The sequence below is a fragment of the Camelus ferus genome, chromosome 25 (genome assembly GCF_009834535.1).
Source record: "Camelus ferus isolate YT-003-E chromosome 25, BCGSAC_Cfer_1.0, whole genome shotgun sequence".
Taxonomy (NCBI): Eukaryota; Metazoa; Chordata; class Mammalia; order Artiodactyla; family Camelidae; genus Camelus; species Camelus ferus.
Genome location: NC_045720.1, coordinates 32,720,868 through 32,745,296, shown reverse-complemented (window position 1 = coordinate 32,745,296; position 24,429 = coordinate 32,720,868). Strand labels below are relative to the sequence as shown.

Genomic DNA, 24,429 nt, shown 5'->3' with positions numbered 1-24,429 from the left:
AAATGAGGGCAGTACTAATTCCACAGGACTATTGTGAGAACCGAATGTATTTGATAAGTGATTGTGTATTTGACAGCCAATTACACTCTCCACAGTTGATCTTCAGTAAGTGGTTTCAGGGTTTGGGGGGGTAGTTTTATATTTAAAAAAATTACCGAAGAGGCCTTGCTAGGCACATGCTCTCGTGTATTGAGATCCAGTAGAGAGGGTGACTGGGCATGTACTTGGATATTCTAGGAGACACTGCAAAAGATGCACACGTATTACTGGTCTTCACTGACCTTTGGGTCTTCGCACTCTGACTCTGTGGTTCCATAAAGAAGTGACGAAACAGCTGGCATTCACTTCAAATGACCCAGCTACTTTACTGGTATTATTTGGGAGAGCACCTGGTTCGCTTCCTCACAGCGAGGTGAGCACCTGCAGAGAAGGAAGCAAAGAATAAAGTCAAATGTTAGCACCATTAGCAGCTCTTCTATGTCAACTGATGCTTCTGGGGATTTTGAGGCCTCTTTACAGTTCCTGTTCAGCCAAAGTAAATTGATTATTGGTTGATAAGAGTTGGTGGAGGATTACAGAAGTGCATGTGTAAAAGCCAACTGGCTGGTGGCCAAGGACACAGATGGCACTTCTCCTTGGCTCTCTAAGACAACATCAAGTCCTCAGTTCTGTACTGTGGACTGACTAGGTATTCTCTATTGGCAAGTAGCCTCATCCCAGACTTTCACATAGGACGCATCACAAGATATATGTGGTACGCCATCTTCTGTGACCCCAAAATGGAGGAATTACCTTTCTAGGCCTCTTCTACCCATAACCTAAAGCCTGTATTTCTCCAGAAGTGAAAATTGCTTTTGAGATAAAACAGAGGTGTTTTAAGTGGAGGAGAATGAGATTACCTCTACCTTTTAGGAGCAAGAGATTAAATAGCACAGAATTGCCTTTATCAAGCAAACGTGAATAAAGGTCAGCTATGGATTTTAAATTGTGCAGAAGAGTGGGACTTCAGCATCCCTGAAATGTAGGGAGCACATTGATGAGACTATCCTGGCCCTGAAAAAATATACTTTCTTAATATTTTTTAACATCTGGTCTTGGTACAATTTCATTTCTATCTCTGCTAACGTAACCACATGAATGCCTGATTTATACAGTTGGAGTATCCCATGGCAACGTGATCTGGTGCTTCTCTCGTTTCTTTCCTGCCCCTCCCCTTCTTTTTTGTTGAGAGAATCACGAATGGGTTTCCTATTTCTCAACTGTTGAATCTGTTTATGAAAATTTGAACTAAACAGTTTTGCAAAATGAAGCAGGATGCCTCATTCATCAAACCTTCGTTTTTCTAAGACTCCCGGCCTGTCAGTCACCAAAAAGCATGTGTTGAGTGGAAATTGTGTTTCCCGTCTGTTGGCACGCCACGTCTGTGGACTGATTACAGCGGCACATACAATGCCGTTCAGATCATGGCATATGTTTCCCTGTGCCTCGGGTCATAGGCCCTCAGGGACATTTTCAAAGTGTGTGCTTTTTAACTGTCCTGGAACTAAAGAGTTTAATTTTGCCTGATGATGTGTTTATGTATCTTGTAAAGGAACTAGTTTTTCCCTCTTGCTTTCCCTTATTATGAGGGGGGTGTGTGTGTGTGTATGTGTTTGTGTGTGTGTGTGTCTGTACCAAAGGAGAACCATGCCACGTAACAAGCATGAAAATCTTTTTCTCTATACCTACCAATCTTTCTTATAAACGATTGCTTTCATTTTTTTATTCGTTCTTTTGTTAAGTAGCATACTTTTTGGATTCGCTTGGATTTTTGTCAGTTTTTGGAATACTACTTAATTCGGATTTCACTTCTTCAGTGTTCTTAGTCAAGATGTGGGTCCAATTTTTAAAAAAATCTGCTCCCTGTAATTATAAGTCACTGGGACCCTCTCTGCAGTTATGCCCCCTTTCTTCTGGGTCTGTAACTGACCTGTGAGCATATGGCTGTTTCCATTCTATAAGCCCTATTATTCAGGATGTATCTAGAACCTAGAAAAACAGGGCTGAATTCACAAGTCATCTATCTTGGTATTTTATCTCTCTAAGCTTAGCACCTTGTATTGGGCAGTGTCCAAAATATTGACCTTTTTCCCTGCTGTCATTCAAATATTTAGCATTGGGTATGCATGACGATAGTAACACTAATTTTTTTTTTCACCTAAAAGAGAGGTACTGCTTTTGGACATAGTGAGTACCTCTTATTAATATTATGAACAATTAAATGAATTCTAGTAGAAGAGCTACCTGAAGGAGTTATTTAATGGCTGAAAGAAGAACTAAGAGAGAAGGACGTTCAGATGGAGGTTAAAGCCAGTGGTAGTTTCATCCACGGTGGCTAACGGTGTTTCTTAATCTTTAAATATCAAGTGTGTTGTACTGCTTAATTGTCCTGCATATCTAAATGAGTTACCACCACACTGGATAAAAGTGGGAGTGACCTACAGATTCTTTCGTGCTTATTGAAGATAACAGCTCAAGGAGCTTCTACAGAAGAGAGGAAGCTGTTAGGTCATGGGTACCATGGCCTTCAAATGGGGAAAACAGGATGCGTGCACGCGCCTCTCCTCCAGCATTAAATTTCGCATCAGTTTGCTATTAAACTCAAGGATACATGAAGGAAGCAATTCTAACTGCTTGGCACTTGAAAAACTTGCTCTGCTGTTCAATGGGTTAGAAACATTTTGAAAATTTGATTGCATTTTGAGTCATGCAAATTTATCTGTGATAAATTTTTGCTGTATGCCTAAATAATCTATCATTTAAATGCAACTGTAGAATTCTCAAGAGGGGAGAGGGAGGCTAATATTTACTAAGATCTATGCGGCATTGCGTTCATTGTTTTATCTACTCCTCTTATATCCATGAGTAGATATTGCTGTTTCTGTTTTACAGATGAAGAAGCAAGCTAAGCCTGCCTAGGTGCCTTTTCCTAGCTGGTATGAGCTGTGGTACAGACCTGAGACCAGCTCTGTTTGACCGCAAAGCCTGTTTTCCTTCTCTGCTATCTTTACATCCAGCCCTGGGATTTTGTTGAAAACAGCGAAGAGTGGCAGTTTCTTAGTTCATATGGGCTTTGCAATCAGCGAAGCCTGGTTCATCAAAGACACACCCAGCCTCACAGGCACAAATCAACCTAAGGCCTGCTTGCTCTGGATTTGAGTCTAAATTATCCCGTATATCAAAGAATGCTATATCCTCTCTCCAGTTTCTGCTTTGTAGCCAGTTTAAAATGTCTCAAAACTTGCAATGTCCTGGGGGAGTACCAAGACTATTGTCTTACGTTAATTAAGTATATGCTGTGCTGCCTCGTGTTAATTACATTCCCGGTACCTAAAGTAAGAATCCTTCCGGTTGGCTCTTGAAGTGTGCTCCGTCTCTGGCATGGGAAGAGCCCATCTTGTGACGTTCCTTCACAAAAGGAAAGAAAGCTACCACCTTGACTTGTTTAGAGCTCTTGCAACTGATTCTCAAATGTAAGAGGAGTCTAGTTTCTGCGGAAGTTTTTAATAAACCTCATTATTTGACAATTAGTCAAATGCCTTGAATACGGCACTCCTTCATTATTTACTTTTCCCCTTATGGTTATGTTTTAAGGCTCTTTTGATGCTGTTTGCCCCCCAGGTGGTGGTAAATGACCGTGACTGCTAATAGGCCGGCTTCCACAGGCGCCTGCTAACAGCCGCCTGATAAGTATTCAACAGGGGCATTCTGGGCGGAGGGCTGGGGAATTAGGTAACCTGCCAAGTCCTTCCACAGCTAATACCTATGATAATGGCTGCAAATTACATGGGACAGAAGGAATGGCCTTGCACTGTGAAGAAAACGAAAGGGAGTCAGGACAGCCTGTGGCTCCTGGCTTGGGCAGGCAGCCCCTCTCCTGGGTGCTGGCCCTGAGGTCGCCGGCTCTCACTTCTGCCTAACGACCTGTCCTTTCTCAGCAAGTCCTCACCACCCCCAAAGTAGCAAGCAGCAAGGCTCTTCTCTTTATTTTAATCTTTTGTTACAATGGTAATTAGCATTGCATCTTGAATAGTAAATTAAGAACTCCAGTACAGAATTTTAAATTTAAAAAGCTTTTCCACTAGGAATCCAGTTGCATTAATTTTGTGGACTGGAGGTAAGCTAAATTTTTGGCCAACTTTGTGCATTCATTACTTCATTTGAATCCTCAACATCATAGATGCAAAAGGCTGTCATTAAATTTGAGAACTGACAAGAACTGGGATTTCTCAATATGAGTTTTGAAAGATTAATTTGAAAAGATCTCACTAAAAAACACAAAAGGTTATTGCTAACATGGGATATTTTATATTCATAGTCTGTACCTGGTTTTGAAAAAAATGCCTATTTGCAGTACCTGATTTAAAAAGAAGTTATACATTTAGAGCACTTTATCAGATTTTAAATTGAAATGCTTACAGTTATTATTTTGTTCTGGTGATATGCAAGCAGAGTTTATAAGATAATATTGGAAATCTCTTTTCTCATCAAAAGATATTTGACTTCCAGTTATTAAACATTTTACATCCAAACAGAAGTTAAAAACAAACAAAAAAAAGAGAAAATGAGCTTTTTTTCCGCCTATTTTCTTCATAATATGATTTCAAAAGAGAAAGTACTTACTTCCTTGACAATATTTCACACTTTGTGTTTGCCCTAAAAATACTGATGCTGCAGAAGAAATGCTTGTGATGAAAGGAGTGGTAATAAATTTCAGGTAAGTAGAGTTAATTTTCACCAAACTAGTTACTAAGCTGGGAGTGGGGTAAAATGTAAAAATTTCACCTTTGATCCCTGGAATTTTAATTTTATAAATAGCTATATACCTTGATTTATACATCTGTAGGACCTGGTAAACATCTGTGTTCAAGATGACCATTTGGGAAAAGGGAGCTGAAAGGGTCATTGACGTCACTTAGTACCTGTTTTCTGCGTCTGTAGACTGCGTTCAGGGCCCAAATGAGACATCTGTAAAGAGACACTTTGCACAATTTGTTACCTTATTGTAAAATGTATAATCTAGAATGGCTTTGTAAAAACCAGCATGTGATTTTGCTATGAGTTTTCAAATGGTATACAGTTGTTGACGAACCGAAATTTAATCAGTTTCAACAGCAGAAGAGAGAATGACTGTGATTTAAATGCTAGAGAGGCTGGTGATTGTCCCAGCTCTGCGATCACAGGCCCCTCGCTCCCTTGTGTTGCCTTTATTAGTCCCTGAGAGACTTCTGCATTCAGAACCCAGGGCCTGGTTTTAAAAATGCTACTTTAGGGTAACAGACTGGCTTGCAGCATTATTCTCATTACACTTGATTAATTCCAGCCATGGATAGCTTAACAGAACAGCTTGATTAAAGCTACGACATACACAGAAAAAAAAAAAAAAGATTGCCTGAAGCATAGCTATAAAATATGAAGTCCAAGCTATGCTTGATGTAACTTTCATAGGTGACCCTTCTATTTAAAAAAAAAAAAAAAACAATGATATATAATATTACACTCCCCAGATACCTAGGCAGCCATTGCTAATAAGGAAATTGCATTGCTTCTGTCCACTATGTTGTATGTTTGCTTCTTTCCTGGAAGTGCAGGCCTAGAAGCAGTTTTAATGATCCAGAATATATCATAAGTCCCCGCTTCAACCAAGATCAGACCTAAGGCAACAGATTCTGCTAACATCGAAATAGCCGCCAGCTCCTGCTTATTACACAGGGGTCATCCCTGCTCCACCCCACCCTGCAATCCCATGAGCATAAGAACAGCAGTTTTGTTATAAGAGGCTCTGAAAAACCCCTGGCTCCCTTTATGCTGGAGATCTATTTATTTTGTAGTCAATACAAACTAAGAGGGCCCCCCCTGCTGAAATTTTTGGTCGGTGACTCCTGAATTAAACATTTGCCACTTTTCCTTCTCAGCACTATTCCTAATGTGTATTGAACTCAACGTGGGATGGGGTCGGGGTGTTGATCCTTTCCTTAGCTGTGAGTGGCTTTTTGTGAACACTTGCTTTACCCTGGATGAGTAGTGTTCAAACAATGTAATTAAGAATCTCTTGTAAAGTTTGTGAAAAATACAGATTCCTAAGTCCCGTACCTGAAACACTAAGGCAGTGAGTCTGGGGTGGGAACTGGTCTCTTCGTTTTTCTTAAGTTCCCCTGATGATCAAGAGGCAGGGGGTCTGGGAACCACCCTCTGGGGAGGAGGATGGGTTCTGAGTCCTTGCTCACGTGTTCAAACAGCACGTACCTATGGTAGCCACTTAAGAAGTATGTGATCCAGGCAGTGTTTTCCCAGGCTTATTAACGTTCTCAGGTTCAGAACCAAAGAGACACCAGCTGGCTGCTCGACTCAGGCAGCAATTTGGTGGCTACTGAGCGTGTCCTGGGATGGGAAGGCTGGTGTTCCAATGCCCTGCTGATGGAGCTTTGGCAGCATCGAGCAACTTATTGCCATGACTCAGTTTTCTCATGTATGAGCGGAGATAATTATCTTTGCCTTCTACCCACCTAATACCCGTGCTCTGACTAATGTTGAGGCACAACTTGTGGAAATAAGCTAATTTCCACCTGGTGGTGTAGTTATATTAGTAAGAGATTTCCAGAAAGCAAACAGTCCATGGAAGACCCAGCATTTTCCTTACGTTTCATAGTAAGTTCTTTCAGTTCTAGATGATGGTCTGTAAACCTGTTTCCTCGGGGACTTTGCCCGTGACTTTCAACTTTAACTTCATCCCGTCTCAGTTCATTTCCATAAAGATGTTGAGATGCCAGGTTACATGTCACGTTTCTAAACCACCCTCTGACCGGTGCCCTTGGAAATCTTACATTTCCCACGCTCAGAACCTAGGAGGTCAACCGTATTTGACTCACCAAAATAACAAAAGCTGCTGACCCAGCCTGAGACATGGGATGGGATACAAAGTCAGGTTAACCCACAGAGGCTTCCCAATCATGAGTCAGCGTGTGGGCGCCTTTATACAGAACTTGATGCAAGAGACAAGGAACTGAGTGAGGGCAAGTTCTCAAGTGGTTCTTTGGAATTGGAAGTTTTGAAAGGAAGCATCCTTGGCCACCCGCACTAGAGAAACCTCTCTCATTGCTTTTCCCACTTCATGCTTCCCAGTCACTGTGAACATTTCACATCAGGGCAGTTTACAGCGAGAGTCCCTGTAACCTGCTTCGTCCAAGGCCAGGGGGATGCCTGTGATTGAGCGAGGCAGGTTTATTACTCGTTGCAGTGAGGCAGGACACATCCATGAGGAACCATGAGACATCTCAGCCAAAGGATGTTTGAAAGGACTTGGGGGATTTGGGTTTTGGTTAGAAGAGGGTTTGGGGAAGGTCCAAGGAAGCAGGGATTTGCTCTAGATTGGGTGCTCTCTGGAAGGGGGACAATTCAGTGACTGGGTAACTTAAATCTCATGTATAGGATGGGCCAACCAAATGGAGATTAACGTAATGATTAAAGAAGCAGCAGTCACTCATGTTGCTTAGAAAAGGGGATGTTTAGTATCTTGTGGTTTGCACAGTGACTTTGTTTTAGTCTGGGCTTAACACAGAGCTATGAAGTAGCTTGTGACTCGCTTCATCAGTCACCACATGCCCTCATCTGACACTGGTGTTCGGTGAGGTTCTTCATGCGTCCAGCAGGGGAACAAGGTGGCCTGGCTTCTGTAACAGCCCTACTGCCACCTCCTGTCAGTGTCACACCAGTGCCTGCATGGCAGGGGTTGCTCTCCTCTTTTTCCAATCAGCTGTCTTTGTAGTACAAAATCAGCTTTAGAGAAGTATGATTGTCTCGTCATGAACATTTCAGATTCTCCCCGTAGGTGCTGTTTTTTTATTTTAATTCATCTTTAGCTCTGCCATGTTTTGCTTACGATTAGTTCATCTGATCTCAAGTTGCATGTCCCCAGCATTTAAGAACTTATATATTAGGGACATTTTAGGGAGAATGAGAAGAGTGAAGAGAGCGCCTCCCCAGGAAGCAGTAGGTCAGTAGGGAAATTACAAAGAGGAGCAAGAGGATACAAAACTGTTGGCAAAGTCTATCAAGTGTGGACTAGATGGGTGGACGGACGGATGGATATCAAACGTCAGGCCCTTCTGAACTCCTTGTCTCCCACATAAGCTGCTGTTATCGTGAATACCTCTAGAACCAATAACCAACAAGGCACATGACTCCTACCATTGTCTTGTTTCTTTGTTTATGTGTGTACGTACGTCCACCTGTACTATACATAATACTGGTATTGACACATAATACTAAATTGTGAGCTGCGAAAATTATGGGGGAAAGCAGCTAATGTTCTAAGGGTTTTCTTGCTTCATAACTAACGGGACAATAGGTAAGATGACTACTGTGTGCCACATTTAGTTTTAACTCACATTACCTTTGAAATCTGTCAGAGATCTCTTGTCAGCTGTGGTTACCCTCAGAATCATAAGGATTGAAACCTATGAAATGTTCATTTTTATATAAACATAGAAGAGAGTCAGGGGTATGGGGGACATATTCCTTTTCCAACAGGCACTTCTGCAGAAACATTTGGGAGGGAGGGATCCTTCCTCAAGATGTGTGGGGAGGAGCCCGGGTGCCACACGAGCGGCCTAGGGAACTGTGGTGGCTGAACCCTCACTCCATGCTTGTTACCCTGGGCCAAGGGCAGTGGCCCCTCTTCCTTTCTGGATTCTTCATGAGGACTAAGCCTGCTGAGAGATTAAGCCGCCAATCAGAACACGGAATTCTTTAAGGGACGCTGTTGGTGATCTCCTTGCCTTCTACTTTAAAGCCTTGTCGTGGCCGACACCTCGAGCCCCTGGCACCACAAGGTGTGAGGCCTCACAAAGGCGGGGAATGCCCTTGGTAAGTCCCCCCTTCTACTGGGGGGCATAGGTGAGAGCCTCCTTGCTCCTTTTTTCTTTTCTTTTTTTTTCTTGTTACAGATTGAGCATTCTGAAAAGAACAAAATTCTTCTCTGATAACTCTTATAAAACACTTTCGTGCTTGGCTCTCCAAGGATTAAGAATTGGACACATAATTCTCCATTCATTTCTCAAGTGTCAAGAGAGAATTGCGTTTAAAGGCTCCAATTCCCTTGCAGGTTACCCTGTCTATCTAGATGAATTGGTATTCAACACAGCTTTAGGAAAATCTCAGATGATTTGCAGCTTGCAAGTTGTTCAGACTCATAATGAAATCTCCAGCTGAGGAAGTCACTAAACAGTTCATGAGCAGAGCTTTTTCCCCAGACGTCTGGGCATCTTGGACCAATTCCTTCCTGTGCCTTCTTTGCCTCAACTATACTGGGCAACCAAAGGCTGCTTGAGAAAGTTGCATACACACTAACCTGGTGCCACTGCAAATTCATGACCTCCAACCTCAGCTGGGTCCTCGATGAGGCCTCATACTCCTGGTCCTCAGTCACTTCCTCTCCCAAACGGTCTCTGCTGACATTCTCCCGTGCTCCGTTTTCCATCCATCCCCACTTTCCCTTTAGGCTGCAGTAGGGTATATGTCTCTCTTCCTGTCCAGGGCCATGTTCTGGGTCCTGTGCCCTTCCAGACCCTCAAGCACCTCAAACTGGCAGCGATGGTTTCTGTCCTATAGCTTCACTCCTTTTGCTTCTGTGAAAGGTTTGCCTTCAGAATATGAAATATTCTCAAGTCTGTAGCACTAAATATTTTATATTAAAAACTTTGGCACTGGTTACAACAGCCAAGACATGGAAGCAACCTAAGTGTCTGTTGACAGATGACTAGATAAAGAAGATGTGGTGTATATATATATATATATATATATATATATATATATATACAATGGAAATTACTCAGGCATAAAAAATAATAAAATAATGCCATTTGTAGCAACATGGGACCTAGAGATTATCATACTAAGTGAAGTAAGTCAGACAGGGAAAGACAAATATCATATGATAGCACTTACATGATCTAAAACAATTTTTTTAATCCAAAAAAATTAAATATAAAAAAATACAAATAAACTTATTTATAAACCAGAAATAGATTCACATAGAAAACTAATTTATGGTTACTAAAGGTAGGGAAAGAGGGAAGAGGAATAAATCAGGAGTTTGGGATTAACAGACACACACTATTATGTATAAAACAGATAAACAACAAGGACCTACTGTACAGCACAGGGAACTATATTCAATACCTTGTAATAACCTATAATGGAAAAGAATCTGAAAAAGAACAGAGATACATATATATGTATAACTAAATCACTTTGCTGTACACTTGAAACATTGTAAATCAACTATACTTCAATTAAAAATAAATAATAAATCAGAAATAAAAATGTGAACACTTTTACATGACTCCATGACCCTTCAGCTCTTTTTCTGTTCTTTCCACCCAAGCTTGTCTCCCCTACTCTTCCCTTTCTGCACTGCGGTCTGAATTCCACCCCGTCAGTCCACCAAGAAATTTCCCAGGGCTCAAAGGTTCTTCTTTTGGCCAAATTGTGCTCATTCTAGTCCTTTCTTTACTTGATTTTTCTGAATCCTTGGGTCGAGCACCACCCACATCTGGGAACTCTTTACTTCCTTAGCTTCTGTGTACTTCTCTCCCCTGGTTTCGCACTTCCCTCTTCCCCATTCCTTTTCAAGTTCCTCTTGTCCTGGTCTCTTAAGTGTTAGTAAGTCTAAGATATCATCCTTCAACTCTTCTTTCCATATTCAGCTCAGTGTTTCTAGAATATAACTCTGTAGATGCCCAAACCTGTATCTCCAGGTGTTAAAATTCATGTAGTCAGCATTACCACTTGGAGGTCCTACAGGTGCTTAAATTCAACATGTCAAAAGCTGAATTTTTATCTCCCTCACACTCCAACCCGTCTCCAGGACTAGCAGAGTATCATCCGAGTCACGCAGACCTGCGGACTTTGCGCTGACTTAGACCTCTTCCTCACTCAGCCATCTCCGTTCAGGCGATCCCAAGACATGTCAGTTCTACCTTCTAAATGTAGCCTCTTCTCTATTCATTGTGCTTTAAGGCATTCCCATTTCTCATTACTGCATTGTTTCTACTTGTTTTCCTAAAATGTGACTTCCTGTTGCTTTCTAGGAAAACTCTTGAGCAAGGCATATAAGGTCCTTCATGACCTGACACCTGCCAAATTCTCTAGCCTGGTCTCTTACCAGCTTTCCACATGCGCCTTCTCTCTGACCCTCTGACTGTCACATCCTACTAGATGGTCCTTAAAAACTCTAAATAATGTCACAATACCTCCTTTTATATACAGCTCCTTCTCCATTGTAACATTCTTCCTTTCTAACCCTCCTGGCTAATTTCTACATATCTTTTAAGGTTCAGTTGAGATGACTTCTTAACACACTCATTCAGGAAATGTTAGCAATTATTATAGTTGCTGTTTTTGTTATTATGCTTCTGTTTAGTGGGTAAGGCTGTTTGCCACCCCTCCTCTGTATTCTCATAGTAAACCTATAACACAGCATTAATCATACTGTTTGTTACACGTACGTTGTAATCGGCTACTTGCTTTTCTCACCACCTAGTTCTGAACTTTAACCATTTCACTTTACTCGTACATTCTACTTTACCTTACTCACTTCCATTACCTACCTGGGCCCTAAAGGCATTTGGATTTGCTATCCCTGTTTAAAACAACAAAGATCATCAACAATTTTCTAGGGAAATTATTGTGGTGGTGGTGGTGATCGCATTTATTGAGTTCTTACTGTATGCTAGGCACTTCCTAAATGTTTTACTAATCTTAATGAGTGAGAAAACTAAAGATGGGAAATGTAAGTACCTTAGCCGAGTGACACATCTTGTAAGTAGTGAAATCTTCTAAGTAGTGAAATCGGGGTTTGAACACGTGGAGTAGCAGTCCAGAGCACAAAAAGATGGGGAAAATATCTTCCATGTCCTGGTACTAACCTTATTTTATTCCATCCTATTACTCTATAAGAGAGAGATCATACAAAGTCAATTCAAATTGTTTATTATATATCTACTTTGTGATTGAATTAAATCTTTGAATAAAATATAGTTTAAAAAATGTTTCTCAAGTTTCCCAACTAGAAAGGTAAATAAGATATGAACACACCATGATAACCAGGCAAAGTCTCATCAATAGTAAAACTTATAAGTGATACAGATATTGAAAAATGAGAAGTTTAAGTGTGGTTGAGGAAAACTCAGGGAAGTCGTTTCGGTGGAAGGGGCTTTGGATCTGTGCCTGAGAAGCTGAGTCCTCGTGGGTGAAGATGGCCGAGCCGGGGGGAGCGGATGGGATCTGAAAGACAAGATGTAGGGAGTAGAACTACAGCTTCTTGTTACTTTGCTTCCTGGCAAAGGGAGGAAATGAAAGTAAGAGACTTTGGCAGAGTTTTCCTCGCTACAGGGAGGGGAATAAGACAATGTCGTCACTCAGGGCCCAGAATCCATTGGCTGCCACCATGCAGGCATCTATGGGGGTGAGGAAGGGTGCCCCAGAAGCTTAAACTAACACGTGCTTCCCTCCCAGAACTCAATCTACTCCCATATTATGTTAGTTGGTGTCATCTATCTGCACCCAGTTCCCTGGACAATGAGTTGAGTTGGGTTTTTCTTTTTAGAATGGTAGCTTAACAACCCAGGAGAGAACTGAGCTATCCTGAGGCCTTGTATTTGAACCCTATGGCTGGCTCTAGTCTTGAGAAAGCTGCAGTTCCCTTTCAAACACAACCTGTAGTGTTGTGTGTCTCCTGCCCAGAGAGCAGCCTGGTGAGCTTGGCTCTTCTACTCTGTGGAGTTCTCAGGAGATTGCAAGGACTTTTACTCAGTGAATCTGATTCCCTTTTATTTAGTAGAAAACTTTTTTTGTATATATTTTCTTAGGAAAAATAGTTAGTGATCGTAGGCAACCTGAAGCCAGTAGTGGCCAACCCTGACATGACCACTTGGTGAACATGTCAACCTCAGACTCACTCCTTGTGTGTGAGTACACCAAGAATCATTTTGAAATGCCTTGCTTGCTATTTATTTGATGTCTTGCATATGGGAAATGTTTAAGAAATTTGTGATTCCGTATACACATATGCAAACATGTACGTGATTGTGACCTCCATTTTTCTAGCCCTGTGCTCTGTCAAGAATCAGAGGATTCAAGGTCCCTATAACTAACATAGAATTCAGTGGCTTTGTATTAGTCAGGGTGGTAATGCTGGCAGCTGCAACAAACAGCCCCATCTCAGTGACTTAACAGTGAAACATTTCATTCTCGTCTGTGTCACAATCCAGTGGGGACCAGTGTTTGGAAGGAGATATTGTGCCCCACACAGTTATTCAGGCACTCAGACTCCTCCCATCTACCGGCCTTGCTGTGCCCTAAGGCCTCACACCCTTGAAGTCCTCCACCGAAACCTTGGTGTATATTCAGAAAGAGAGGAAGGAAAAGAGAGCATGGCGGATTACAAGAGGGTTTTTGGGAGCCAGGCCTGGAAGTAACACATATCACCTCTGCCCACATCCCATTGCCCAGAGCAAGTTACATCGCCCTGTCTGGGTCCAGAGAAGCTAGGAAATGTCACCTTCAGCCTTTATCCTCTTCATTATTCTGGTTATTCTGCATATTTTGAAAGTTTCAAGGTCTCCCTGCCCCACTCTCGGATATCAGTTGGGCCTCATAATAGGTTGGTGAAGAGCGCTGGAAATACACACACAACACAGGCTTCTCAACTTTGCACTCCCTGCTTTTTCCTTGATCCGGGCTTTCTGCAGCTGTTTCCAATTTAGTTCAGTTTCAGAAGCATTAATGGAGGTCCTACCATGAGCCAGTCACTGTCCTAGGTCCTGGGGAGTCAATCACAAACCGGGCAGTCTCTGCTCTCAAGATGCTCCGTCTATTGGGGGCCAGTCTTACCATGTCATGTCCCAGCGTCAACTCCAAAAGGCTCTCTCCAGAGCCTTTCTCCATCTCAGACGGCTTCTAGGTGCTTCAGAGAGAAGGCGTATTCCCCTCTCCACGTCAGCTCTAGACAACAACTCTGCAGAAAGCCCGCTTGTTCCTCCAGGGACACTCTCTGTCTCAAAAGGTTCAGAAACCTTTTATAAACATCCCTGGGATTAATTTTGAGAGATAAGTCTAGCTAGTATAGCCTTGTGCCATACCCCTGCTTATTGCTAAGGTTCTCTTTAGAGTGTGTTCTGAGGTGTGACACAAACTCCCTGTGTTCCCTGGCACAAGGTGAGCTCTCACACTCATCCAGTGGACCTGGCTGTCCCAGGGGTGCATCACATGCTTCTGGAGGAAGTTTGACCTTAGATAGCCAGAAGAATAGGCTGTAGTCCTAAGTTCCCCTTCTCATGTCCTCCCTTAAGGAAAAGAGGACAATTATTGCAAATCAGATCCCACAAACAGCCACTGGTATCTCATGATTCCTTGAGAGAGAGATGTGTGTGTGTGTGTGTGTGTGTGTGTGTGTGTGTGTGTGTGTGTGTGTATACAAAATTCAGAAGGAAAGTTTGTGTAGAAGACTGCCTTATGTTGTTAAATATAAGTTTAATTTAACACAGTAACCAAGCATCTTTTTAAACCAAGTTTTAAAAACATTCAAGATGCCAAATTTTCCAAAATGAATTCTCTGGAAGAAGTCCTAAAACTCCGTCTCTGATCACTTCCTATCAGACTTGGGAGGGAAAAGTGGTGGGGGTTTTTTTTTGTTTGCTTGTTTTTGTTTTGTTTTGTTTTGTTTTGTTTTGTTTTGTTTTGTTTTGTTTTTGATGGGTTCAACTCCACCCTTGTTCATTTTGGTTATAATACAAACAAGGAGAAAGGGAGTTACCATGGGGCAGTGGGGAAGCGGGCTTCAGTCGGGTCAGAGGATCACATGGCGATGTACTAGAAACCTGGCAGGTGAGGCATGGGAGTCTGCACTCCGTCACACCATTTGGATTTCCAACCTAGCTCTACCATTTATCTCATTTAATATCTCTATTTGGGAATAATACTATAATACTATAAAAATCAAGAATATTCAGTAGGTGAAAAGCTATTTAAAAGACGGCATTTTTTCTGTTACTATTGATGAAAACTATGTTCTGGGTTGCGTTTTTGATTGTGCGGTTTTCTTAGAGTGGGAAAAATCGTTCCTAGAATGGCCCTAGGATGTGTGCCTGGGAAGAAATAGGTAAAAAGATGAAATCTAGTGATGGCTTATTGAATAATTTCAAAAATAGGACAAGTGAGAAATTTCTTTTAAGATTCCTAAGTATGTTTTAGAAGTGATTGTAATGTTAGATCTGTGCAATTATTTTAAATTGTTATTAATTGTAAAACTTCATTTCACAAAGTGATGTGTGGGAAGTAAAGATCCAGTCATTCACTGAGTCAGTGAAGGAACTTGATTAGAATAATACTCAACTGCACTTGCATTGTTGCAGAATGTGGGACAAAGCTCATTGTTGTTAATGATTCTTAGTATGCGTAACATTCCTTATCTTTGGAGAACTTGACAAACATTGATTTAAACTTCTTTTCAAATATATTCTCAAATTAAAGTCATTGTTTCTGAGAATGCCTAGAGGCAAAAAGTAAGATTCACTGGTTGTCAGTTAAAGGAACTATCGAAGAAGCAGAAGTGAAAACTACTTACTCACAGAGTAGGAATGGTTCCAGAGATGATGGCACTGTCTTAAAACAAATTTGGGCGGTATGCTCTGCCCACAGCTGATTGTGTGGCAGGTTTTGGCAAGTGCACAGCACGCCTACGACTTTCTTATTCTTACTTCAAAGCAGACATCACTAATCAATCACACATTCTTTCCAGCTGTGTCTTGGTTTGGCCATAAATTCTCTTTGCCATAATGACTCATATAACACTTTCAATATGTAAAATTTCTATATCAACTAACAAACTATTTAAAAATATGTTATTTCCACTACACTGATGAATATATTTTCATAAGAACCTGGAAAGCCAGGTTCAGATTTAAAATTCTCGGACTCTGGAGTTCCACGCCATAACTTGGTAGGCACAGGGAAAGAGCCTGTAGCCCAGATCCCTTCCCTTCTAAACCCCAGCTCCATCCCATACCATGAGGGGCTTGGTGTGCTTGGGTGGGAACACCCCAGCCTGCATGTCCAAGCTTTGCCCATACTCTCACAAAGACCATCTCTTAAATATCACTTGAGCTGAGGAGTGTGTACATTTGCAGCAGGGTCTACCCTAGGGAAGATGAATTGGATAAGAGGGCTATGAACACCCTGTAAAGGGCTAAGGACCATGTGGGGTGTGAGATACCCAGAGTCTGGTTTAGGAAGCAGGAAGCATCAGCTCTGGGTGAGCATTTCTTGGCCCAACAGACTCCTCACCCTGTAGGGAAACGGGTGGCTGGAGAAGGACCAGAACATGGCCTTTTAAGGAACAGAGCCAAGGGCAGGGACCTTCTCATTGGTTGTCTGAGCTGGTGGGGAAATGGAGCAGAGAAAAATGATTTTTAAGATAGAGAAATAATGTGTTTATTTGCTCATGAGGACAGTCTAGTAGAGAGGGGTGACTAGACGATGTGGAAGAGAAAAGAATGACCAAAGCAATTCTCCGAGTGGGCAGAAGGAAAGAGGAGCCAATGCCAAAATGTAGACACTGGCTTTGGGTATCAGCTTGAATTGTTCGTCTGTGGTAACAAGGGGAAGACAGAGCATGTGGGTGTGATGCTGGTGAGGAAGTCGATGTGGTGCTGGGAGCGTGTGGAAGGTCCCCTCTCTTTAATCAGTGCTCGTCTCTGGAAGAGCCCTGGTTAGGAATTCCTTGCCCGAGTGCTGTTTCAGGTCAGAGTTGACTTTGTTGTTGTTAATTTAATTTCTATTTAAGGACCCACTAACTATTCACTGTTTTTTTTTGGTTTTCTTTTTTAGTATACTAAACACTTATATTCCAACCTTGCACAGCTCCTTCACTTGCATAAATTCTGCTTGAGGAACTTGGGGCACAGAGAGGCAGTATTTCGTCAGGAGACACACAGTCAGTAAGTAGTAGAAACAGTTCTGCCGCCGTTTTTTTCTGACTCATGATAGACCCCAAAGCTCCCAGTGGCCTTTATTTCTTGAAGTGGGAGTCTGGGAGTCCCTAAATAAGAATTTTGATTTTTAAGTGTTTGAAGGAATTATTCCAATAAAAAAAAAATCAATAGAAGAACTGGAAAGATAAATAAGAACAAAAAACTCCTTTCTTCTCATAAATTTTATTTTTTAAGTGTCAAAACTTGTGATTTACTTTCAGACACTGAAACTTATGACATTTTGTGCCCTTTGTCTAATGCAATCACTTTCTGAATAGTCAAGTGATTTCAGCCATGACATTTATGTACCCAAATCCTACCCTGATTAGAAAGAAAGCTGTGGGGAGGGGCACTGAAGTAAGGCTCCTCTTTTGTAAAATGAGAATAAAAACCACTTTTGTGTTATTCATAGAGACTTGGTAAAGATCAGCTTTAAACCTGAAGCAGTTTCAACTTCACAGAATAAAAGGAGTTAAATATAGCCAATAGCATAGGATTTAAAACAGTATTTTGTAACCAAAGTTCAAGGTCAACTTCCGCTTCACCTAGGGAGAGGAACTTGTAAATGGGGGAACTCCAACACGTTTTCTCAAGGACTTCAGCCCTTGGCTCACTCTCCCTTTCCACGTCTTCTGCGATCATCCTAGTGACTCCTGACTAGCATGCTCAATGTCATCCCCATTCATCGCATCCAGCAGCATACGATGGATACATTGGAACTCACCATCGTTCAGAACTGCTCTCCTTCAAACATCCTGACTCATAAACCCCTTTCACTGATCAACACTGCCTTATACTTACCAAATTTCCTATGCCTCCTGGACTTGCTCCTCTTCCTCCTGACAGCCAGACCTTGACCCTTCTGCAATCTCCACTGGCCCTGCCCTAGCTCATCCCCACCCTCTAGCCATGACCCATCTCCCATGTGTTCTCAGTAGCCACCCTGTATGCTGTCATTCTCCATGCCTTGCCAGTCCCCAGCCTGGCCAGTTATCTCCATGATCAGTCCGTGCTGTGTAACTCTCAGAACTGTCCATTCATCTCAGGAAAACCCCCTTTCCAGTTCTCTACAGCGCCCAGGTCTGAACTTTTTCTGTGCTACTCAACCTCAGCCCTACCTCTTCGCCACTTGCAGTGAAAGTCTCTCCTCCTGCTGTATTGAGACACTAGAGGACATCCGTCATGAGCTCTCATGCTCCCCGCCTTCCACAGCTTCACTCAGTCCTCTACCTTCTCTCCTGACAGAGAGGTAGCAGGTGTGAACCATCCATGGCTTACCAGAGCCGTGTTCTATGAATGGTCTCCCCTCTTCAGTGTCTCTTCCACGGTGATTCAGCCCTTTGGGCTACACATGCTACAATCAAATCTAAAATTTAAAAAATTCAGTTTTTTAATGCCTTCAAATTATTATGCTATTTCCCTTCTCTTTCTTGGTGACTCTCATGGCACATAGACAGTGCTTCTGCTCCTCCCACCCCACCCACTGTTATGACCTCGGCCCACCTTTCTGGCCTTACCTCCCGTGGCCGACATAACCCTTCCTGAGACCCACAACACACTTTCCCAGCTCCCTACCTGTTATCTCCCCGCTTCCCCCCTCTCTGGATTGCCTTTCCCCCAGCCACACTTTGACGGTTGCACTCTGAAGCCTTCTCAAGACAGCGTTTCCATGAACCATGCAGTCCTTTACCAGCGCCTGTTTTGTTTTATTTTTTACCGAGATATAATTGATGAACAGTAAAATGCACCCGGTTTGATAATCACGTCCCCCTGGGTGACCACCACCCAGATCAATATTAACATTTCCATCACCCCAGACAGGGTCCTCATTTTCCTTTCCAGGACCCTCCAACCTCACCCCACCTCTAGAGACAACTGATACTCTGATTTCTGTCACCAGAGGTGAATTTTGCCTGTGCTTGAACTTCATATAAATGGAATAAACACAGAGGATTGTGTTCTGTTTCATTAGCATGACATCATGTTTTGAGATTCACCCATGTTCTTGCATTTATCAGTACTTCATTCTATGTGATTGCTGAGGACTTTCTATCCACAATTTGTTTATCCATGTTCCTGTTAAATATACAGGTAGCTTCTTTTTTTTTCCAGTTTTTTTTTTGTATTTATGCATAAATCTACTGTGTACATTCTTATACAAATGTTTTTTGTAGATACATGATTTTTCTCCCCCCTGGGAAAATAAATATGTAGGGCTGGAACTGCTGGGTCTGAGGACATGTTTAACTTTGTCAGAAACTGCCAAACTGTTTTCCCGAGCGGCTTCATCACTCCCCATTCTTCACATTCCCGCCAGCAGTGAATGAGCGTTCCGGTTGCTCCACATCCATCTCTCACTTTTGTGCCGTTCGTGCTTGTCCTTCACACGTTGCCCTGCGTGATTAGAGCATTTTATCTCCCTCTCCACCTGAGCTTCTTAAGGACTGCAGTTGTGCCTCATTTGTCTTTGCACACCCCGGTCCAGCCTTCCTGAGAGCTGGCTCTCTCTGAATCTGCCCAAACCAGAATAAAATGGAACCCTGAGAAGGAGGCAGGGACTCGGAATTCTGTGCAGGCAACCGAGTGGCCCAACAAAATCAGTGTGATCTAACTCTCCCGGCAGAGTGTTACAGTGCTGCTGCTTGAATGCAGGGCTCCCGTGGCCATTTGTTACAGTCTCCAGGAAAGGCTTTTTATCAGATTCATAGCAGCAAGTGATACAAATTATTGGATTTCTTTTCCAACATAAAAAATAGCTATTTGCAGCCTTTTGAAGCCGGGTAAATGAGCTATTGATCTTACCTGTGGAACACTGCAGGATATTTTTGTCCTGTCTTAACACCCAATAGTCTACGATGGGAGTCCACCTCTCCAGCCAGGCTACTCTAATCGTTATTCCCTGGGCGTGCCTTGTTCATATCCTCCTCCATGCCTTTTCCCACAGTGTGGGGAAAATTCTTACCTGGATTGCCCTCTCTTTTTCCCTCCTAAAAGCTAAGTCTTCAAGACCTGGAACAAATGCCGGTATCTCTATGATGCTTTCCCAGCTGCTTCATCCTCCAGTAACTCTCCTCTCCTGTGAATTATTACCATCTCCCCAGGGGATGGTGCTAGCCCCCACCCTAGCTTCCAGGGCTGCTAGATGAACAGGGGAATCCCAGGGCCCCTGCGTGACAAGTGTACCCTAGATGTCAGTGGCCACGTTCCAGAGGGCCAGCTGCTATGCAGAACCTCTTTTTTTTTTTTTTTGACATTTCTTGCTCAAAATGAGCCACCCCACTTCTAGCCAGCACTGTCTGCCTCCTGCTATCATCTTGAAACGATAAATGGCTTCAGACCATGTTTCATCACTCACCAGGCAGTCGAGAGCTTGAGCTGCATTCAAGAGCCCATGTTAAAGCATTCAGGCCTCTGGGTGTGTGGGAAGGCGGTGAGTAATAGGGCCCTGCCTCGTACCGTCAGCACAGGCTGCTCACTTTCCAAGGGAGACAGAGAAACAGTGGGCTTACACTTGGCAGATGTCTTGAACAAGACCAGAGAGGGGGCCTAACAACCCTCCAGGTTTTCTTCGCTCGGCTCCCTCTCACTCTCCCGCAAAACAAACCAGCACCTTGTCTGTTCCGTCATAGACTCTGGGCAGCCATCCCAGCTGTCTTCCCGAGGGACAGCCTGGAAAGAAAAGTCTTTTCTTTCAATTCCTATTGTCTTTATTGGACCCTAGAAAAATTCTTCATTTTTAATACTGGAAAATGTGAGCAGGAGTACCCAGGAATGTGACCTTCCCATGTCTCCCCACTTGGCCCTTCTGGTCATCTTGTCACCTGGTTATACTACTTCCCTTTCTCCTTGCTGCTTAGTCCCTAAAAAGTACGCTTATTCATTTAAAAATACTTAACACCATTTTAATTGTTTTTCACGTTTTTCACTAGACACTGTGTTAGGAGTTAAGTCCAACAATAGCCAGGACAGAAACAGCGCCTACTTCTGCAGCTTGTATGTCCTAGGAGACATGGATACTCAAGGACAGAAAAGGGTCCTGACTGCCATCTTACTGAAAGTACAAGGCACTGTCAGGACACTCGAAAGGAGCACTAAGTCCAGGCTCAGGAGGTCTGGGAAGGCTTCAAAGAGGAGGTGACATTTAAGCCAGTCAGAGTTACCCCAAAGCCAGCTGAAAGATGTGAGTGTGGGAGTGGGGTGCTTCACATAAAGGCCACGTGTGGGAACATGTAGGAACTGTGAGAGCAGGACACAGTGAGGAACTGAAAGAGGTTCTGTGTGGAAAGCAGAATGCAGGAGAGAGGGTGAAAGATGAAGCCAAGAAGGTAAGCAGGGACATTATCATAACAGGCCTTTCACGTGAGTTCTGATAAGGAGGAGCAACTTCTCATAGCCAACGGGAGCCATTCACAGGCTCAAGGAGAAGAGAGAGAGCGCCCCTGTCGTGTTCAGAAAGGTCACTCTGGCAGCAGCTTTGACAGCACAGATTGGAAGGGCAGAGTCGGAACAGGCGGGGAGGCCAGACCAGGGATGACGGCGGCTCAACAGGAGGGGTGGCAGGTGACCGGAGAAGATGGGTGGACTGGTGGCATCACAGCCTGGTGGTGTGATGTGAGAGCTGAGGGAGAGGAAAGGGTGAAGGAGGAGGCCAGGGTTCAGGCTTGGATTAGGGTGGTGCGTTCACAGACGAAGGGAACACAGGAGCTTCAGGCTAGGGATGTCCTTGAGGTAGTTTGATATGTGTCTGAGCCTCAGGAGAGGCCGGGGCTGGGGGGTGTAAGTCTTCAGTACTCGATGGTCATACTCCAGCGAGAATGGGTTAGATGGCCCAGGACAAGGGAGGGCTGAGGACACTAAGGAGTGGGCAGATGGAGAGGAATCTACTGGGAAGACTGAAAAGGGGCATCCAGGGAGGCGGTAAGCCAGGAGTGGGGATCACCTGAGAGAACGCAAGGGAAGGAGGGGCGGTCAGCCAGGTCTCATGTCCCAGAAGGACACTGCTCCACCCAGAAAGGCGTAGTTGGCAAATGCAGTTTTGGGGAATACCGGGGATAAAGGAGATTTAAGAGTGAGTGGGAAATGAGGAAATAAAGATGGTAACAAAGGAACTCCCTCCAGAGGTCTGGCTATGAAAGGAGGAGATGGAGCAGTGGCTAGATGGGGTGTGGGGTGGAAGAATGGGTGTTTTGGGGGGTTTTTGTTTTTGTTTTTAATTGAAGTAGAGTTGAGTTATGATGTTATGTTAATTTCTGGTGTTCAACATAGTGATTCAGTTATACATATATATATATATATGTTCTTTTTCATGTTTGTTTTCATTATAAGTTATTATAAGCTATTGAATACAGTTCCCTGTGCTGCACAGTAGCACTTATTGTTATCTGTTCTGTATGTAGTAGTTTGTATCTGCAAATCCCAAACTCCTAATTTATCCCTCCCACCCCCTTTCCCCTTGGGTAACCATAAGTTTGTTTTCTTATGGTTACCCAAGAAGTGAGTCTGCTTCTGTTTTGTAAATAAGTTCATTTGTGTCACTTTTTTAGGTCCTACATGTAAATGATATCATGTTTGTCTTTCTCTGTCTGACTTACTTCACTTAGTATGATAATCTCTAGATCCATCCGTGTTGCTGCAATGACATTATTTCATTCTTTTTTATGGCCGAGTAATATTCCATTGTGTCAATTTCTGGTGCACAGCACAATGTCCCAGTCATACATATACATACATTCACTTTCATATTCTTTTTCATAAAGGTTATTACAAGATATTGAATATAGTTCCCTGTGCTATACAGAAGGAACTTTTTTTTTTGTCCAGTTGTTTTTTTAAGATGGAAGAAACATAAACAGGACTTTAATGTATTTTGGAGTGAGGTAGGAAGGTGAATGCATGAAATCTGTGGTGAGAAGCAATTATAGGATAGAAAGCAAATAACAGACAGGAGAAAATAGGCACCAGGTTCACCTGATAATGACAGAATTCTATGAGAGCAGACTGAGTCCCCAATTTGCAAAAGGCTTGGTAGAAGCAGCATAGTGTCAATTCCTGGAACAAACACCTGGATGCATCCCCAGCTGAGTGGGGCTGGGCAAGCTATCTAATCTCTCTACCCGAAGTCGGGATGAGCATACCCACCTCTGGATTCTCATGCAGTGCAATGAGATAACATGTAGGTGCTTAGAACGCTGCCTAGTACACACAGGCAAGTGCTCGATAAACATTAGCTGTGATCATCTAAGGAAGCCTAACGTTCCAGGGAAAGAACCCTCCTAGTGGCTTCTCACCTGGGCTGCCGATGATTCTGAAATCGTCTTCTAGACTGTAGGAAGTCAGATCTGTCCTGAAGAGCTGGGCCCCCTCCCACCGGAGTTTGTGTGTCTCGGCTCCATCCGGAGGGGCAGCAGAAGCATCCGTCGTGAAAGCGGTGCGTGCGCAGCCCAGAAATCTCCTGTGGGTCTCTCTCCTGTTTCTTTCCAAAGCCTTTCCTCTGGTTTTCAAATGAGATTCCCCTGTTCACGAGGGGGTGCCAGATGCTGGGGATTTCATAACACTCCCAACCCCAGGCACCAGATTTGTGTAATTGCAGTGGTGCGGATTTGAATTGTCTTTTTGAAGAGACCGCGTGCTGTTTGTCTGTCAAATCACCTGCATGTTGGTGGAGCTGAAATTATAGGAGATGAAGAATGTGAGAGCATGTTACAAAAGAGCTGGCATATGGCTGGTGAGCCGCAAGGGTTGGTTTCCTTCCTGGAAGGTCCTGAGACTGTGTTCTTGTAAGGCAGCATGACTGGGTGGAAGTCATACGGGGTTTGTCCTCAAATTTTGGCTCTACTGTGGAGCAGCTGTGCGAACTCGGGTTATTTACATCTTCTTGAGCCTTTCTTCCTCATCTGTGAGTGAGGCCGGCTAATACCCACCGCACCAGGGATCAAGTGAGTCAGCATATATGGAAGGACCTGGCATACAGTGGGTAGTCTGTGTTTTCTCTTCTCCCTTCTCTGTGTCCCTGTTTTGACTGCTAGGTAACCATGTTTACTATCACAGATCTGATCTCTTCACATCAAGTCACCATATCAAGTATTTAGTCACACCTCCTCCCGGGGCGAGGAACGCACTGCAGGGAGGTTACACCGTCACTAGATGCCACTGTCTTGCTGGACGCCGACAGATCTTTGTGTGGCTGTGATGCGGACGCTGTTGCCAGCCGTCAGTGCTGGAGTGGTGCTCTCCTGCAGGCTCCAGTGAAATGTGCGCAGGCATCTCTTTTCCCTGGTTGAACGTTTTGCAATCTCCTTTAAAAACAACGCCATCCTCTTGTTTCCTCTCTCTGACCTGCCTCTTCCCCTCCCTCCGAGCC

The 24,429-nt window shown here is 43.3% G+C and overlaps 1 protein-coding gene and 1 long non-coding RNA gene across 2 annotated transcripts in view; one reads left to right on the top strand and one right to left on the bottom strand.

Annotated features, from left to right (window-relative positions):
• Window positions 1-24,429, top strand: part of CPQ (carboxypeptidase Q) — a 389,854-nt gene that overhangs the window by 344,627 nt on the left and 20,798 nt on the right.
• Window positions 12,099-23,756, bottom strand: LOC116659894. Its single transcript, XR_004315268.1, has 3 exons — window positions 23,357-23,756; window positions 18,348-18,435; window positions 12,099-12,324 (listed from the first exon to the last, which is right to left on the bottom strand). It is a non-coding gene; the product is annotated as an uncharacterized LOC116659894 (long non-coding RNA).